Source organism: Neolamprologus multifasciatus, chromosome 3 (genome assembly GCF_963576455.1).
Source record: "Neolamprologus multifasciatus chromosome 3, fNeoMul1.2, whole genome shotgun sequence".
Taxonomy (NCBI): Eukaryota; Metazoa; Chordata; class Actinopteri; order Cichliformes; family Cichlidae; genus Neolamprologus; species Neolamprologus multifasciatus.
In genome coordinates, this window is record NC_140441.1 from 15,323,954 (window position 1) to 15,342,955 (window position 19,002).

Here is a 19,002-nt window from a genome sequence, read left to right on the forward strand (position 1 = left end):
CCATGATGTGATGGTGTCATAATAAAGGTATTCAGCAGTACTCAATACATTGCAACCAGTGTTGGGCAAGTTATTTTGAAAAAGTAATTAGTTATAGTTACTAGTTACTTCTTCAAAAAAGTAACTGAGTTAGTAACTGAGTTACAAGATTCTAAAAGTAATTAATTACTTGAAATAATAATAATTGGCCATTTTTAACTACTTGTGATTTTCCCTCCACATTTTACCTTTAAAAACAGTTTATTTGCCTTGTTTGGTATCATTCTTTTCAGCACAACCTCACATGTCTGAATTTACAGTTTTCATTTACTGTAACAACCAAAAACATGTTTAATGAATCATATTTCATAAATTTAATTCAAATATAAATTGCCAAGTTTTGCAAACAACAAAGTTATTTGTAGCCATTTACCTTTTATCCTTTTTAAAATAACCATAACATAAAAAAATAACTGCACAAATGCTTAAATGTAAGTAATCTGGGCGCTACTGCTTAAAGCTGTAGCGCCCAGATTACTTACATAGACAGCTACTTCCGTGCAACTGATATAAGATGCGGTAAGCTGAACACAGCTTCAACCGTCTGTTGAAAAAAAGTAACGCGACCGCATTTTCTTGTTAGCAACGGTAACGGCGTTGTAACGATAGAAATAGTAATTAGTTAGATTACTGGTTACTGAAAAAAGGCGTCGTTAGTAACGCCATTACTTGTAATGCCGTTATTCCCATCACTGGTTGCAACACAATCGTCTATAATCACATCTGTCCCAATATATGTTTAACTGCAGAAGAAAGTAATAATCCTAAAATGATGGAAATTATTCATTTATTCACTTTAATGTGTGTGTGTGTGCATGTGCACTAATAGTAATTGTTAAATTTCCTTTTCCTGTTGTTTGCAATTTTCCGCCTGTGACTTTGTTATTCACTGTAAGTTGAGCAATGTCCACGTGCTGTAGCCTTATTTAGTTGATAAGTGCCAGCATAAGGAGTTATGAAGTAGTAAGAGTGGTTAGAGCTACTGCATGCTTTAATAAACGCACTGATTTTGGTGGCATCGCCTCGCAGGAGCAAACAACACATCGAGATGTCAATATTTTGTCGTACCCCTCTTTAGTACCAAGTCTTTATATTAGTTAAAGTTGAAACCTCTTTTTACTCTCTGGATGTTTATTTCCGACTACTTTCTCTTGTGCCTCTGACCTGCCTGCACTGCACTTTTCTTTAACACCCCTTCCCAGGGGGAAAGCGGATAGCACATGTGAACGGATCACTTCTGATTAGAGAGGGCGCTTTAGAAAGATGCCTGCAGTGGTTTTTTTTGCCAGAAACAAACAGTGGTGCGGCCTCCCCAGGGAAGACTGCCATTTTCTTAGCACTGAACAACCCCCCAGTGAACTTGTATTGTTTCCCAGACACTGATAACTTTGGGCTTTAAAACGTGTACAGGCCAATGCCTTGTTTTTCACATCATGAGATAATGATATTGTTTAGGATGGCAGCAGAGCTGATTTTAATAAAGAGTGCTGGATTCAGCTTCATCTAGTCTACACGTAGAATGGCTTTTTAATTTCGTAAGAGCCTCACAACGTAAACTCACTGTCATTCAATTCTCAGACTGCAAATTTACATATAAAGTGTCTGATAAGCGTATTTGCATGTTGCCAACACACTTTGCACAATTTGTGTCAACACATAAAGGCTGGGAGAAATTTGACTTTGTTTTGAATAAATTTGAGTCTTGTGACATTTTGTGTGAGAAGAGGCAGCAAGAGAAAAGATATGGGAGGTAGGTAAGTAGTGCAGGAGGGCGGAGAGCAGAAGCCGGCGACTGATTTGTCTCCGTTCTGTCGGGAGGATTTACGGTGCAAGTGTGTTGAGCCATCAATCAATTGTGGCGCACTCCAAGGACAACTTTGTCTCTTTATGCAATTTGTAAGGCTGTCCAGTCAAATTGATTCCTTAAACAGGAGCCGTCCAGCTCCCTCAGAAGAGTAAACCCCCACCCCCTCCAAAAGAAAAAAGACCATCAACCTCTGTGTTTGCTGTAAACCAGACAATAAATGATATGACTGTTGACTGTCAGTGGACAAAATCCAACTGCAAAATAAAGTGGGTGACAAAAAAACAAGATTGGAGAAGTGATTGATTAAATGTGAACAAGTGAGGATTGATGGTGTTGAGTCTCTGTGAAAAATGATTGTGGTATTATGACAGCTGTACTGAGTCCTTTGTGGATTACATCTCCATGGAAAACAAGTAAATTCATTCCCGAGATTCACTACTGGACAAACTTAGCCTTTGAAGTATGGAAACATTACTTGGGCAATTTGGCCTGAGCTTTCATCATTTAGGGAATTAGTGTCAACGTGAAGGATTGTTATTGTAAGTTGTGTCTGTCATTTTAGCCCCAATAGTGGTGCTCCAGGAATGGCAGTGCTGGTTTGTCAGTTAATCCAGACTGAAATATTTCAACCATGGGATCCTGATATTACTGTTCCCTTTATCATCACCCAAAATTAATAGTTGTGATCATTTCCCATTTTTTAAGAGGCAAAAATTTGCAGTTCTGAGTGAAGTTACGGGAGAGTACCTGGACTTTTGTGTACGGCAATTAGGAATTAAAATTTGTCCAACACCTTGGTGTTTGACAACATTACTGCAAAGTGAATGACTATTCATCAAATAATAAAAAGTCAGTAAGCTAAACAAGTTAAACTTAGGCCATTATGGTGAACATGTTCAACATTACATCAGTAAAACGTTGACATGTTTGCATTGTCACTGTCAATGTGCTGGCTCAGTTCATGTACTTCTGCTGGTAAACATTTACTTACCTAAAGTGAATTAAAACAGTATTATCTCCTATATTCTACTATTAGCTGTAAATTGGTGGGTGGTCACATGTATTGTATATTAAATATGATGGTCAGGGAATTTCCTTTTGCGAAGCCCCTAGATAAGCGTTTCTTTAACTTTTACCATCTTAGTGTTTTGAAACTGGACAAGAGATGAACAGATCTGAGTGAGAAAACATCCTCGGCTTAACCTAATTGGAATCAGGCTGTGTTCAGTGTGAGTTGAAACCAGACTGAGTGCATAAAGTTACCAAGAAAGTGTTTACTGAGGCCATAGATCTAAGGGCTGAGGGACAGATGGATGTTCCGTCTCTTTTGTATAGTCTGTGGTGGTCCTTGTGTTTCTGCTGTGTAGCCAAAAAAGCGGAAAAACATTGACAAGAGCTTTGGTGAGAAGTGTACAGTGTGCTTTTTGACCGCTGTGAGTACACCGTCTTGCACTGCATGTAGCTGTACATTGTGGTGTGAAAGCACTCATGCCCTCTAAAGAGCAAGTGTAAAGACAGAGGCATCCTAGGATCCTGTCTTAGTATTAGAAGAGGAGTACAACCTTAAAACATCTTATTTGTCAGTGCTTTCTGGGTGTTACCTTAAATTTGAAAGATAATCTGAATGATTTAAAGTACATCCTGTTTGCCAGATCATATAAGCTTAAAAAGGAATAAAAATGCCTGAGGTAGATGCATGTTATCATTTCCTGCTGAGCATGCATTCGGTCTTCTTTCTTGTTGACTGTGTGGAGATTTGGGACGTTTAGTGGACAATAGGAGAGCGATTAAAAAACAGGCTGTACACTTGAATAATTGATGCCGGAAATCGTGCTAAGCTTTTCAGAATTCATAATGATCCCCCGTTATCCTTTACCCCAACATAGTCTCTCTCACACACATACCTTCTAATATTTCCAACAGAGGACATTACACCCGTTTATAATCATTTCTGGGACTCTTAGCCACTTGTTTACACCCTAACCTTAAACCAAGTCCTCATAATATTATTATATAAACAAATGTCCCCACAACTGCAGTAATACAGGCACATAAACATACGCAACCCAAAATATTCAATTTGTGTACAAATACCTATGATCAACAGCTATGACGTGTCTCTGTGTGTGTGTGTGTGTGTGTCTGTGTGTGCGTTTACAGTGATCACATTAATATGGAAATTTAAAAAAGAATTGCACATGATAAATTACACTGCTGAGCAAATGTCTTGGCATTGCTTTTAATATGGTCTTTAAGATTTTTAGATTAGCATCCCATCATTTTTCTGCTGTAAAAATCCAATTCAAGGGAACATTTTCCTTCCTTTCGACTCACTGAAACGACTAGAAACATAAATTTAGAGACAAATTGAGTCAAAGATTATCTAATGGAGCGTGCATCACTGCAGTTTGTCACAAGCTTTAGAGGAGTATTGCTCAACGGCCACAGGTCTTTAACTATTGAAACCATTTTATTTTCCAAATAGCATCGGTTTTGAGCTGTTGCAGCATACTTTATCATTCATTTAAGATATGAATACATTCTGCCACCACTGAGCCTTTGACAGCTGGGACAAGGCACATATCACATCCATATGAAGAATGGGTGAATTTGTGACAACAAATAGCCTGAAAATATAGTTCATTCCAATTTGATCCGGGGGGGGGATATTCTGTCTGAGGGCTGTCTGACAAACAGCACCATGACATGTCAGTCTTGCAGCACATTTTGTCTGTGATAAGGAAAGTCTAGAGGGAGGGAGATCCAATATTAACAACAGTGTTTTCTTTCACAAAAGAGATCTTTTTGGATGTGACATGTCAGGCAGTCATAAAAGAGGTGTGAAACATTAGTACATTATGTATGCAGTCTTTGGGACTGTGGCTGCTCCAGCAACGCACTTAAATATAAGACTGTGGAAATATTTGAAAAATGATTTCCTACTAAAACCATGTGACAAGACCACTATTTGGTCAAATGTAGTTAATCGGTCAAGAGTTGCCACACAAGTAATCTGACCTTTACAGACCAATCAGCTATATATAGTTCACGAATTGAATCTACTGCTGATTTTCCTTCTCCTCCAACACAACTGAACTCCAAAACATGTTCAAGGAATCTTTTGTTACCTCTTGCACATAGGAGATGTTTTGCATTAGCGTTCTTGTTGACGCCTGAGTAGCGCATGCAGGAGGCAGGGCGCAGGATGGCCACTTGCTACCTGTGAACACAATGACACATGAGCATCACCTGTTGGATATTAACATCAGCCCAAATTCAGTCTAACATGAAACAGATTTTGTATTAGGGACCCTCATGGTAACTAGGCAAGATATCAGACTGATCATGCCCCCCCAACCCCCTTTTCTGCCATGCATATGCTATTATAATGGAGGATGCTAATGTGAACTTGGCCAAAGTTTCAAAGGAGGACAGCATCAGTAGAATCAGTCCACATGATCCAAAAGCTGAGGCTTAAGACTGCTATAAACACTCAGTTTCAGGCAGTTTGGCTCTGTAGGAAATTATGTGAAGGGATTATTATAATATGGTCATATCATGCATACACCTCTGGCTGGGAGCAGAGGAGGGAGAGGGGCTTGACTCAGACAGCAGAAGAACAAAGGCCCAGTATGAGACATGCGAGTCTTGCAAATCAACTCTAGTCCAAGAATTAAATACACGGGGATGGAAATTACCATAATGGGTCCCCTTGAAGGTTTTTTTTTTTTTAAACTTTTGTAATTATTGTCTGTTGGCATACAGGTTGAGGTATGACTGATGAATGTGAAATGAATGTGAAAATATGTGACTAGTAGCGTTTCACAAATCCAATTCTTAAATGAGGTTCGATGATTGAGGCTCTCATAATCCCTGCCTCTTTTTTTTGCTTTTGTTTGGCTGCATTTCCCCAAAATCACTGAGACATGCACCTCTGCTGTTTATTGTTGGTCTAATTGTCTTTACCGCTCAGCTGTAAAAGGCTGATAGGGGCGGGTGGCAGGGACGCCTACGTTTTTGAATCCCATAACTTGAGAATGAAGCGATGTAGGAGTTTCAAATTGGTACCATAGGTGCATCTACTAAAAGTCTTGCATGAGTTCGACTCTAGATGACCTTGCCTCAAGGTCAGAGGTCAGAGGTCAAGTTTTCTGAACATTTTGTGAATGCAGTAACTCGAGAAGGAAGTCCCCGAGGATTTTGAAATGAATACCATAGGTGCATCTCCTAAAATTCTCAAATGAGGTGGAATCTCGGTTACCTTGACCTCAAGGTCAGAGGTCAAATTTTCTGAAAATCTCGTGAATGCTATACTTGAGAAAAAGGTGATGTAGGATTTTCAAATTGATATTATAGGCGTATCTGGTAGGAGGCCGAGGGGTAGTACTAGCTGATGTCAGAAGTTTTCCAATCAGGAAACACAAAAAATCCATGGATGCAACACTGGATAAATGAATTTATTGGAAACAACTGACAGGTAGAGCTGCTTGACTGTGGCAAAATTGCTAATGCGATTATTATTATTTACCACTAAGTTAATCTAGTCCTCAAACCAGATATAAGAATAACAACTTAAATAATAATAACACAAAGAATGTACACTAAACTAAAGCGCTCTCAGCCTAGAGCTGTGGCAAAAATAACTGCTGTAAATGTGTTTTTTATTTGTTTGTGTACCTATTATTGGTACAAGCTGGCAAGCAGGATGCTAAATGTGAATAAGAGGTTATGAGTGAGTTAGAAGTTCTTTTTGTCTTAGGAAAAATACAAAATACAATATTTGAATAAATCTGAAGACAGAGGACAAATGTGTGCCATGGGAGACTTAACCATGGTCATTGGACTGGCATTGAAAACGCTAACCAGTGATTTGGCCACAAGGCAAGTTCGATGTTTTGCATTCAGGTAACAGCAGGACAGCATGTGTGCAGGAATGGATTTTTATTTTTTATTTTTATATTTTTATTGGATTATTTGGTCACGGTTTCTTTGTGTGGCAGAGGAAATGCTGTGGGATAATTTTGTCCTGGGTGTGAGAAATACACATGGCAGCCGTGTGGAAATAGGGCTTAGTTTAAAATAGGATGAAGTGACTGTGGTTGGAAGGAGTACTTTTTATTTTTTTGAAACTGTTGTGCTGTGCTCTTCAAAGACCCAAGACATGTTGCACATTATTTTGTCATGACTGGCCTCTATCGACAGATTTGACCAGTGACTGCTTTGTCCGCGGCCGAGGGGAGTTCAGAAGAAACAGGTGCAGGGCCCAGCTCTCAGTGACCTCCTCCGTCTCTTCTTGAAGGTGGAGGAGGGAGATTTTGATTAAAGAAATGCTGAAAAATGAGAGCAGAGGTGCCATTTCACTGCAAGTAGGACTCCTCCATCTACAAGAGCTTTAGGTGGTCGCCTTGTGAAGGATATCACAGTTATTTCTGCCACTTCTGACTCCATTATACTTTTTTTCAGCTCGGTCTCTCGCTGCTTATTTGACATTCCCTTCACCGGTGCATTTGCCAAGTGTGGCATTGTTCTGCTATTGACTGGCCGAGACCTGGTCAGTCGGGAAGAGTGTGTGCCCGCCAGGTTATCAGTGACATCACTCTTCAGAAAAGCAGCGTTCGCCTCTCCTTTTCCTTATCGACGGTTTGGGGAGTGCATTAAGAGTAGCTGCTTAGCCTGATTTACAGAGACACGCCAACACCTCTCTCTGCACCCTGAAGGCACCAGGTAGCAATCCAGTCTCACTTCCAGTGTTTATTTACTCGCTCTCAGGGAGGCGATGAATGTGGCTCTGACTGACAAACAATCTTATGATGCAGCCTTCATGTCAGGACTGGATTTTTGTCTCTTTCTCTCTCCTTGCCAGTCTTCCTTTCTCCAGAATATCTCAGTCTGTTGTCAAGCCTTTTTTTTCCCTAGCCATGGGCCCTGTTGACACAAGAATCCGTCACTTCTCACATGGGGGAGAGTGGGACAAGTTGGCGGCCATTACTATTCATGAGGCAGCGTGATCCACTCTGTCACCCGTTGTCAGCACGAGGTGTCTGTCTGCACCACCGCTCCCCTTACTCTTTATCAGCCAGGGGTGGCTAATGAGAAGCACCAGGTTAATACCACCTCTAGAACAGCACTGGCTTTAAACCTCTTAATTCATTTAGACATTGCTAATTGAAACCCATGTGAACTACACTCTGGACACCATCCATTTTCCTACAAGCCACTGCTGAAAGGGAAAATGTGTATGTGATTTGATCGCTTTTGTTTTCTGTTTTTGTTTTTTTTTCTGGTAGGTGATAGCAGGATGAACTCACCTTGACCCTTTTCTCTTCTGAGTTTGTGTCTCTTCTGTTTTTTCGAGCAGTCCCTAGCCCTGCAAATGATAGCCATTAAATCTTGCAGGGAAATGTCACAAGACAAGTACAACCAAATAATATACTTAGAACCAGCAGTGACATGCAATACCAAAAATAACCAGCTTTGGGTAGTCAAAAACGTCTTAGTCCAATTAAAGCGAGTAAAAACAGCAGCCATGACTAAGACAAGACAACCTCCTGGATGTGGCAGAGTGTAAATTAAAAAAGTCTTATTCACCCCGCAGTTGTCAGACATGACTTAGTCATCCTGCACTTGAGTGTTTAATCAACATGCAGCGAACACTGTGGGCCTGTTGACTAAAACCAGGAGTTCTGACTCTCCCTCCTTCAGCCCTCTTGCATATTTATCCTTGCAGCTTTTGTCAATGCTGCTGGAAATGAATATTGACAAGAGCAAGAGGGCGTTCTCCATCCCACCACACGGTCAACTAGGTGCATCAGGCACCTTGGGGCTTTTCTGTCCCTCACTGTGCGAGAGAGCTGAGCACAGTGCATGCCAATGTCTTTTTTCTTTTTCCCTCCCGCTGTCTTTGATGCATCTTTATGCTACACTGAAGGGCTGTGGCCTAATGATAGGAGATCATTCTACCTACCTTAGATGCAGCTGTAAATATTCAAATGAGCCATCATCAGTCGATGGTGAGAGAGATAACGGGTCCATCTTTTACCTGCCCCTTCTTGTGTGCGACAGCGGGATATATTTAGTTGACGGCATCATCGTCCCCAAAAGCGCTTGATTTGCGGGCATAAATTTCAGCAGACACGCACTCCCTCGCTGCGCCTGCAGAGGCAAATGCTTATTCATTTACCCGTTTGTCATTTCAATAGTTATTTTATGGTGGTGCTGTATTAATTGAACTGCTTCTACTGCACAACAATTCAAGGCCCAGTACATCTATTACAAAGGGAGTGTGCCGGAAACATTGCTGAACAGGCTCACAAATCAGCCTAAGCTGAGAGGGGAACCTCACAATAATGTAACACAATCGCACTAATCTTTCATTTGCAATGTGCTCCTACCTCAGCCATGCAAGGAAAATGCCTTGAAAGCTGCAGTGGAAAAATCAGATCGGTTGTATGGGAGTGCCACAAGATTACTGAGTATTCGGAGCTGTTGTTGTTGTTGGGCTTCAAAGAAAGAAATAGTACGTTACAGAAGAATTAGAATGAGGTTTTCTTTCCTGCTCATCATTTTAGCTGCCACCTTAGATGATCCTGTGAAATTGCTGTTAAAGGTTTTGTTTTTATATCAATTTCAAATTGGGGTGAAATGTGTGAAATATCCTGGAAGTGCCTCTTATCTCATTATCATGGGTCAGGTAGTAGGTCATTTGAAATTGTCTGCTGCAACTTGAAGGGTAAGTATTTAGTCGGCTATCGTATTTAGATGTAGTTACAGTGCTGTTGTGATTTTGATGATTTGTTTCTGAAAGAAAAGGGTTCCTGTCCTGATTTGGAATTGATTCACCTTTGGAAGACTTAGTGCTCCTTTTTAATCTTACTACTATTAATGGTAAAAACTATGTATTCTTTCTGATTCGATTTCACTTTCAAACAAATAACAGTAGTTTAAACTTGAGTTGAAAAAATAGCATCATGAATATATTGAAATTCAGGCAATTACGTTACAGTTGGCTCAAACACCAAATACAAACTCCAGGGAGAAGTGCTAATGTATGACTTTTATTGTAGAGAAGATGAATAAATAAATAAAAAAGATATACAAGCACCTTAAAGATACTGCATTAGCAGGACGAGAGGAGAGAGAGCTAAACAAAGAGCCAGCCTTTATAGACCCCCCACCCCCATATACAGACACACACACACACCGCCCCCATGCAAGCCAGGACAGGTGCTAACCAATAAACTGATCAGGCTAGAGATAGAAACAGAAAACACCAATAAAACAGGATGTAACACGGTGTAAAGATGGTACCTAAAAGGTGACATTACTCATAAAAGCACAACAGGCCACCTGCAACAACATTTTTCTGACCTTTCTTATGACAGATTTTTACGTTTGGGCAATGTTGTCCCAGTTCCTTAAACCTGCCGTGTTTCTACATCACATGTTTACACCGGCCATACCCAAAGGGTCGGAAAAAGGAACTGGCATACGCTTTGAAGTGCCGAAGTGCCCACAGCAAAGCCAAGGCCTCCTCCTCAATAGTGCTGCAGTTTCTCCAGGCCTGTGAGAAATTTCACAAGGCAAAAAAATTACAAGATGTGAAAGATTCTGAGATTCGACTTTAAAAAAGAAGAAAAAACATTAAAAGTTTTCCCCCCAGTAAAACTGTATCACTGTATAACTTCAGCTACTGGTGATGAAGTGCATTTAGTCTTTTGGGGATGCAACAGTATGGATGATGTAACCAGCGATATTTTTGCACCTTATTTCTAATTATGCTCTTATTACAAAAGCTTATTGCAAAGTAGACCGGAACTTGATCAGGCCATTGCATGCACAATCCATGTTAAGTCTTGCATTGTGTAATAGAGGTTGATCTAGCCTTGCAATGCCGTTCTTTGAGGGGGTAAAAAAACAAACTTGTGTCTTCAAATTAATTATTTTTCTTTTGCACATAAATTCATAAACAAATCACTTTTAATACTGAAATAGTTTTGTTTTTTTCTATATATGTTCTGTTTCTCCACATATTGTAGAATCTTCTGTCAAAAAACCCCCAATTTCATCATCTTTTACTTTGAACAAACTGAAGTGATCATTTTTTCCTTGACTAAAGTACCGTCAGTATCAGTCCTCCTGCCTGTTATCAGCGCCACTGCTCTGCCACATTGCTTGACATCACATATTCAAGTCATTGATGTAACAAGCTTTAAGACTAAACTAAAAAATCATTTAAATAACACAAATTTATCATAGATATAGATTATGCCTTAACAGTGTTTTGAGTTCTCATTTTCTTAATAAAGCTGCTGGGGAAAAAAGCCAGCAGCCTCTTGCTCGCTTTGTTGCTTTAATTCATCTGTTATCTTCTGAAAGACTTAATAATACTTCTGTGACTCAGCATCCCGTTCTCTAAAACAAACAACATGCTCCGGAGCTGATGGGGACATCCAATTTAACTGCCATCTTAATGGAATCTATAATAAGCGCAGGGGCTCAATAATGGCAAAGCACTGCATCTTCTGATAACACAGCAAGCATCAAAACCCCTGTGATCACCAAACAAGTCCAGTTTTTTTTCCCCCTCAGAGAAGCGAAGAACAAAATGTCTAGATGTCATTGTCAAGTTGCTGGTAACATATTCCCTGTGGGTTCCTCACAGGGGGCTGCCTCAGCCCTCCAGTGGCCCTCACGCCATATAGAGGTAATCTGCAGTCTGCAGCACAGGGGTTTCTCTGCATTTCCTTCCACACTTCTGAAACCCCCCTGACTTTAATTTCACGGGCACCTGTTCCCTCATGTGCTCATGGTGGAGGAGTCAAATCAGACGTTCATATAGGAACTGGGAACAAACCACAGACTTGTGATTCAAGTCGAGCAATCATTGCCTGTACTGCAGGACCATGTTACATGATGAACTTGTCTGGTTCTGACATGTAAAGCAATGCTTGAGAGAGGTTTATATGTGTTAAGGTTTGTTATCGCAAACGAGCGCTGCATTGTGGGAGTTTGATATACATATATAGCAATAAAATGATTAATCTGTCCCGGATACAATATTCTTTTAGCCTTTGGTATTAATAAGCATTGAAAAATCGAGGGGTTTGCACAGCAGGGCTGGGGGCCTACAGTTTGATTTTAGAAGCCCGACAAAATCACCAACAAATGAGTTAAAGACAATGGCTATGCTGTGATTTCTGCCACATAAAGGATAACTCTGAAAGAAAGTTAGAAGCGGCAGAAATTCTCATACTTTCTTCTTACAGCCAGTTTATGAGTGCTCACTGTCACTCTTTGAAGCCTGAAATTTTGCTCACCAAATGAACACAACAGAGGGAGAGAGCGGTGCTCCTGTGCCAGAAGAGCAAAGCAGTAGAATACTTAAAATAAACATTGTGTTGGAAACTATCCAGTAGTATGTAAAGTTGCTCAATCTGGCAACAGTAACACTAACTGATAGATGAGGAAATAAAGTTAAGGTGGAAGTGCCAAAAACTGTGCCCAAAAATATAACACATATATAAGAATTCACAGCCTTTGCCATGACACTCAAAATTGAGCTCAGGTGCATCCTGTTTCCACTGATCATCTTTCAGGTGTTCCTAAGAGTTGATCGGAGTCCACCTGTGGTAAATTCAGTTTTTGGGACATAATTTGGAAAGACACATACCTGTCTATTTTCGTCAGAGCACAAACCAAGCCATGAAAGCCATGGAATTGTCTGTAGTTCTCCGAGACAGAATTGCATTGAGGCACTGATGTGGGAAAGGTACAGAAAAGCTTCTACACTGTTAAAGATCCAAGGGGCCTCCATCGTTCATAAATGGAAGAAATTTGGAATCATCAGGACTAGGGATGGGTACCGTTTACCGAGGTAACACCTCGAATCTGATGAAACACCTGGCGACGCATAGCGTTTCTACTGCGGGTGTGGTGCCTGTTATCGGACCCGGAGTTAGCAACAAGAGGAGCGTCCTGGCCCCTAACCCTGCCAGTGTAGCAGAAATGATGACGGATGATGATGGCAGCAGCAGCCGTTCTTCTCTGCGTGAGTAGCTTAATGTTGTTCGTGTGTAATTTACGTTGAGTAGGCTAACCACGTTATTAAATTAATGCATGTAAGGTGAACTAGCAAACACCGTCGTAGTTACATGCGGCTGTCTTCTTGTTTGATGGCAGATACTCCCTTCACCCTGGCCAAAACGGCTAAAATGACCAAAGAAAAGAGGGAAACAGCTAAACATGAGAGGTTTTTGGACAAAGTGTGTGTTCTCCATTCTTTAAGCACCGGTTCGAGCACCGGTTCGAGCACCGGTTCGAGCACCGGTTCGAGCACCGTTTAAGCACCGGCACCGTTTCAAAAGTACCGGTTTGGTACTGGTATCGGATAAAACCTAAACGATACCCATCCCTAATCAGGACTCTTTCCAGCCACTCTGAATGATCAGGGAGGTGACCAAGAACCAGAGGGTCACTCTGACAGAGCTCCAGTGTTTCTATGTGGAGAGAGGGGAACCTTTGAGAAAGACAATGGCTTCTGTAGCACTCGACTAATAAGGCCTAGATGATAGAGTGGCCAGACTCCTCAGTAAAAGTCACATGACAGCCTGCCTGGAGTTTTCTAAAAGGCACCTGAAGACTACTCGGATCAAACAAATGAAACTGAGATTGGAACTCTGTGGCCTGAAGCACCCTGACTGACCAATACCATCCTTGGAGTGAAGCATGGAGGTGATGGCATCATGCTGTGCGGCTGTTTTTAGATCCAGGGAAGGATGAATGCAGCATTTTGCAGAGACATTCTTGATGGCAACTTCTCCAGTGCTCTAGACTTCCAACTAGGGCAAAGATTAATTTTTCAACAAGACAACGACCCTTAGCACGCAGCTCAGATAAACAAGCAGTGGCTTCAAGACAACTCTATGAATGTCCTTGAGTGGCCCAGCTAGAGCCCAGACTTGAACCTGACTGAATATCTATAAAGAGATCTGAAAATGGCTGTGCACCAACGCTCCCCACCTAACCTGATGAAGCTTAAGTGGTTCTGCAAAGAAGAATGAGAGAAATTGCCTAAAAATTGGTGTGCCAAGATGGCAGCATCGTGCTTAAAAAGACTTGAGGCATTCATTGCTTCCAAAGGTACTGTAACAAAGTATGTAACAAAGGCTGTAAATATGTATTTAGATGTTTTGTTTTATTTTTTTATTTTTAATAAATTTGCAAGAATTTCAATTCAAGTTTTTCATAAAAGGAGTTAAAAACCCCAGGCTAACCATCAACCTATTGGTTGATATTGGAAAGCCACACAATAGGACCTCTGCTGAACTGTGGGATATCCAAATTTTTCTATATCCAAAATGCATTCATTGAGCCTTCTTATGAAGCAGTGATTTCCGAGACTGAAAATTAAATATAGTTGCAAATCACCTGCATAGTCATGGAAAAAGATGTTATGTTGGTTGTGAGGTAGTATAGAGCAAGTGATAAGTAGACAGCATCAGCAGACTGGTCAAATGTCTTCTAAGTGTACTTTATTTCCTGGCATCTCCATTCTACCATCTTAACACAACACTGGTTGTCAAAATCTCACTTGTTTTACACAAAAATGAACCTCATTAGTCTCTACCATTAAGAAATAGGTTAGACCAAACAATACAATCTAAACAAAGAAACAGGAATACATTATTCATCCAATTGACAAACTTATTTACACAGCTAAATGGTTTGAAAAGTAAAACACTGCATACAGTGTAATTCAAAAGGTTACTTTTAAGAAAAATAAACATCACTATACAAAAGGAAAAACCCTTTGTTTGGTTGTACACAGTGATGCAGTCACAACCCTATATAAACAGGAAGTGCTGGGCTAGCCCCTCCCACACACCTGTTTTGGGTATAGGACCTGAACAAAGGGACAAACAAAGGTAAGTATAACTAAAGCGACATAAGCAAACATAATTTACCAGCCATTTACCTGTCAACAGAAGAAAATTCAAATCTCCTGATGGTTCAGCAGTATTTACTTTAAAAGCATATCCATGAATGCTACCATAAACAAACCTGGGATAGTATGCATAGAAAAGTTACACCAGCAATGTCTAAACTAAAGCATTATGGCCACCTGTAAAATACATGGGATAAATTACCAATATGTTAAGGGTAAAGTGGTAAATAAGTTTAAGCCTACCACTTTGTCACATTGGTGAAGAATTTGACGGAGCATGTACAAAGAAAATAAGAACAGGTTTCAAGACAGACCACCGTCGAACTCCAGATGTCATAATAGCTGACACACAAGAGTATTTTCCAATGTTAGCTGGGAAGATTCTTTGCTTAATATCAGATTTAAACCAGTTAAGAGCCAAACCCTTGACTTCTGCACGGTGCTCCATGTGCTCAATGAGTAAGTCAAGTCCAGCAGATCTATGAAAGAAGAATGACCAGAATCAGTATTAAGTAGAATATCAGTTTTTATTTTGAAAAGAGCTGATTGAATACTGTGGAAGACCTTGAAAACATACTGAAAGGTCTCATAGGTATTGTTTATGTCTAGAAAGGATAACGGCTAAAAATAACTTTTTCTCTAGAGTTGAGAAACCAGTGGGTGCCATCATCTTTTAAATATAGTCAGTGGTAGAGCAGTGCAAAATTATAGATCAAATAGAAGTCAGCGTTGAATTGGGGAGCTCCAGGAGCTCCAGTTGCCTAGACGAGGTTATACCATATTGAAGAAATTTGCTGTCACGCTTAGGAGAAGCTCCTTCTTTGATCTCCTGGGGACCGAAGGTGAAACAGAGCACAAGGAAAACCTGAAGCTCAAAGAGCTTCAAGTTGGCCAATCATTTTAAAGCAAACAAAGATTGCCACAACTGGATGTGGGTGATCAGGCAGACTGCACAAATACAGGCCCGAGGCAAGGACACGTGTGCAACAGCCTGATGAAACGATAGCAGCTTTGGCTCCTCAATAAATATTCAAATGAGATTACATGAAAGCTAGAGGAATGACGGACAAATGGACACAAATCGGGTTTCATTTGTTTACTCTTCTGCAATTGTGTTAGCCATCCTGCTCCTGGCTCCGGAGGTAATGATTGTGGTGGGACCAGATTAAAGGCTGTAGTCAGCTGTTTAGTGGGGCTCTGCTAACAGAGATTAGCGGCAGCTGCTTGGCGACAGACTTGTGGGGAGAAGGGGGGGGAAACGACATCTCGGCAGAGGGTTTCATTGTCTCAGACCACAACCACCTTGATGAGTAAGAATCCCGACAACAGGAGGCAGTATGAGCATAGAGGATTGGCAGGCTTTGTTTTCTTCAAGCCACATCAAAACTCACTCACCAGCTTGTTGTCTTTCTCCTCTCCTTGTCGCTCTCTTTTCTTCCCTCTTTTTTTTCAGCCTTCTTGGTGGTGTATGCATGGCAAGTCGTTGCAGATGTTGCCCGTAATGATGCAGACGGCACACACAATCATACAGAATGGAAGTAGAGCTGGCTGAAATTAGTAAAAATTACTTTCTCATTACCTCCCTCATTGCTCCTGTAAGTAGTCTGAGTTTCCGCACGATTAGGAGAACGAGCTGTGGAGCACCGTGGCTTACTGCACTCTCACACTCGCACATAGCTCACACACACAAACACACAGGGTGGAAAAAGTGAGTTAGGTTAGCCTTACTTCAACCACTTCTAAAATCCGCCCGAGCACTTGTCACCTCGTGTCACCTTCTCACTAGCCACTGAGCAAGCACCATGTCAGAGAGGGGACTATTAGACTCCAAGCAGCTGTGTCATGTTTCACATTTGGCCCTCACCTTCTTTTTTCCCCCTTTTCTAATTATTAACTTTAATATTTCAACCACTCAACCGTCAACCTTTCTTGGGCCTGACGGGAGCTAATTATTGCATGAGCTTCAATGAATGCATTGTGCCCATTTGTCCTTGTCTGAATACAATCAGAATCTCCATTGGCTCAGTTCTGAAAAGCCTGGGGCCAAACACATTTAAATAAACCCACATGGTGAAATTACCTATTTTGCTCGCAGGTTATTATGAGTGATATACACTGGCCTCTCCTTTAGCCATCGACCGTGTTTCATACTATTTTAATTTTGAGACACAGACTTGATGGAGATGTAAACTTAATGGTTATCCACGCAGGGTATAAACAGGGCATGTTTATGCATGTGGACACTGGGAAAGAAGAAAAATCACTCATTTGTAATAGAAACATGCACCACAAGAGACACCTGGGATGAAATTTCGGATTGTGTGCCTGTTCTACAAGCTGCCAAAGCTGGAATACTTAAAAGGGTGCAGTTGGCACGGCTGAGTAATGGATCGCTCGAGATGGTCCGGAACAGTAGCGTGCCAGGATCGCTTTACATGAAACCCAGGAACAGAGAAAATGCAAGATTCGCATAAAGCATTGCAACAGGAAACCCGGAAACTGGTAGCTTGTGAACCACAGAAAAAAAGTTTTAAAGGAATGATGGCCTCTTTGTTTTTTTTCTTCTCTTGCTCTGAGTATGTGAGTGAAGTGTGCAAGGTGTGCTGTGTAAATCTAGGACATGGCACTGTGCCCAGGAAGGTGTTGATAATGTAATGAGCCTCTGTGTGCAAGAGAAGATATGAATTAGAGAAAGAAAAGAAAAAAAAGGTGTCCTCCTGTATTTGCTATGTGTAGTGGGTTCCTGAGCCAACAGATTCTGGTGTTTGTTCTGTTCACATTGATTCTTGTGCCCTGTTATTCATCTCTAGCTTGCAGAAAATGCAAGACAAACATTCATTTGCAAAACCACCGGTGTAATCTAATTCATCAGTGTAAATAAAGCAGATATGCATAATAGTCTTCGTATTATCACATTAGAAGTTTGTAATATAATCGTATTATCAGGGATGGCTTCTGTAGTCACTGACATGCCACAAGCTGTGAAGCTGATCTTTTATAGAAGCGGGGAACAATATCACACCCACAAAATTAGACTTGTTCTCCAGCCAAAAGCTTTGCTATGGCTATATGTAGGATATAGCTGTTTTAGCACCTATCCCTGGCGGCAGGACCTCATACAGTGTCAGATGTGTCATGCACTCATTTCTTCCAACTGTGTGGTATTTCTCTCCACTGTGCCTGATGCCTTGTAAAGCATTGCCCAAAAATAACTTCTCCACTGGAATGCTGGAATAGGAAGGAATCGTGTTCATCCAGTCCCTCTCTGGGAACCCACGCATTTCATCCCAAAATACTCCACCTTGCGTCACTGGACCTTTTGCATAGGTTTAGAAAGGAACTGATGCCAGCTGCAGCAAGAGCATGAATGTCCATTAGCCTGTGCCAAGGTCTCATGGTGTGAAACACTGCCAGCTGACTCCCCTCCATGTAAATGAAAAGGGACTTTTTGTTTTGGCCGGGTCATAAGGTGGAGTCAGCTGAACGGGATTGTTGATCGCTGCGTTTTTTTTTCTTTGTTTTTTTCTTTGTGCCCTAAGCTTCAGGTTGGCACTTCCGAATGATCAGCTGTATTGCTCAGTTGAGTACAGCTTTCCATGTAGGAACCAGTTTACATGTGCTGGATGTCAATATAATGCATAGTGTGTGTGTGTGTCCATGCACCAACTGCAATCTACTTCTTGTTTTGTAATTTTATGCTACTTCCTTCCTAAAGAGACCCTACTGTTGCCCAGCAGTTATTGTGTACAAAACTGCTAACAACATCTCCTCAGAAAGGAGGAGGGCATGTAGAGGATGCACAGGAACATATGAGGCAAAATGTCTGAAGAATAAGAGGAGACAGAAGCCTCGTCTTTTATGTTGTGTCTGAGCATCTGTGGCTCAGAGTCAGTTGAATGGTTGTCTGATAATTGGAAGTTTGGTGGCCCATCCCTTGCTCCTGCAGTCCTCACATCAAAGTATCTTTAAGGAAGAAACCATATTACATATTGAATGTTCATGTACATTTAATATGCAGTGTGCATGTTCATGTGTGTGAAGAGGCAACATGGGACTAGAAAAGAGCTGGTCTATATCACCCGTTACAATGTTGCGTTTTACTTTTTAGCCCATCCTGATTTTACGTCTTTACATTAAATTTGGGTGGCGCGGTGGTTAGCACTGTTGCCTCACAACAAGAAGCTCTTGAGTCCAATTGCTCCATCAAATTTGT

The 19,002-nt window shown here is 41.0% G+C and overlaps 1 protein-coding gene and 1 long non-coding RNA gene across 7 annotated transcripts in view; one reads left to right on the top strand and one right to left on the bottom strand.

Moving 5' to 3' along the window:
* The window catches only part of ppargc1a (peroxisome proliferator-activated receptor gamma, coactivator 1 alpha), a 300,416-nt gene that overhangs the window by 19,335 nt on the left and 262,079 nt on the right, over positions 1-19,002 (top strand). The gene's annotated exons all lie outside the window — the stretch shown is intronic.
* On the bottom strand, positions 15,303-16,879 carry LOC146521787 (uncharacterized). The gene is made up of 2 exons (XR_014871883.1): positions 16,185-16,879; positions 15,303-16,091 (listed from the first exon to the last, which is right to left on the bottom strand). It is a non-coding gene; the product is annotated as an uncharacterized LOC146521787 (long non-coding RNA).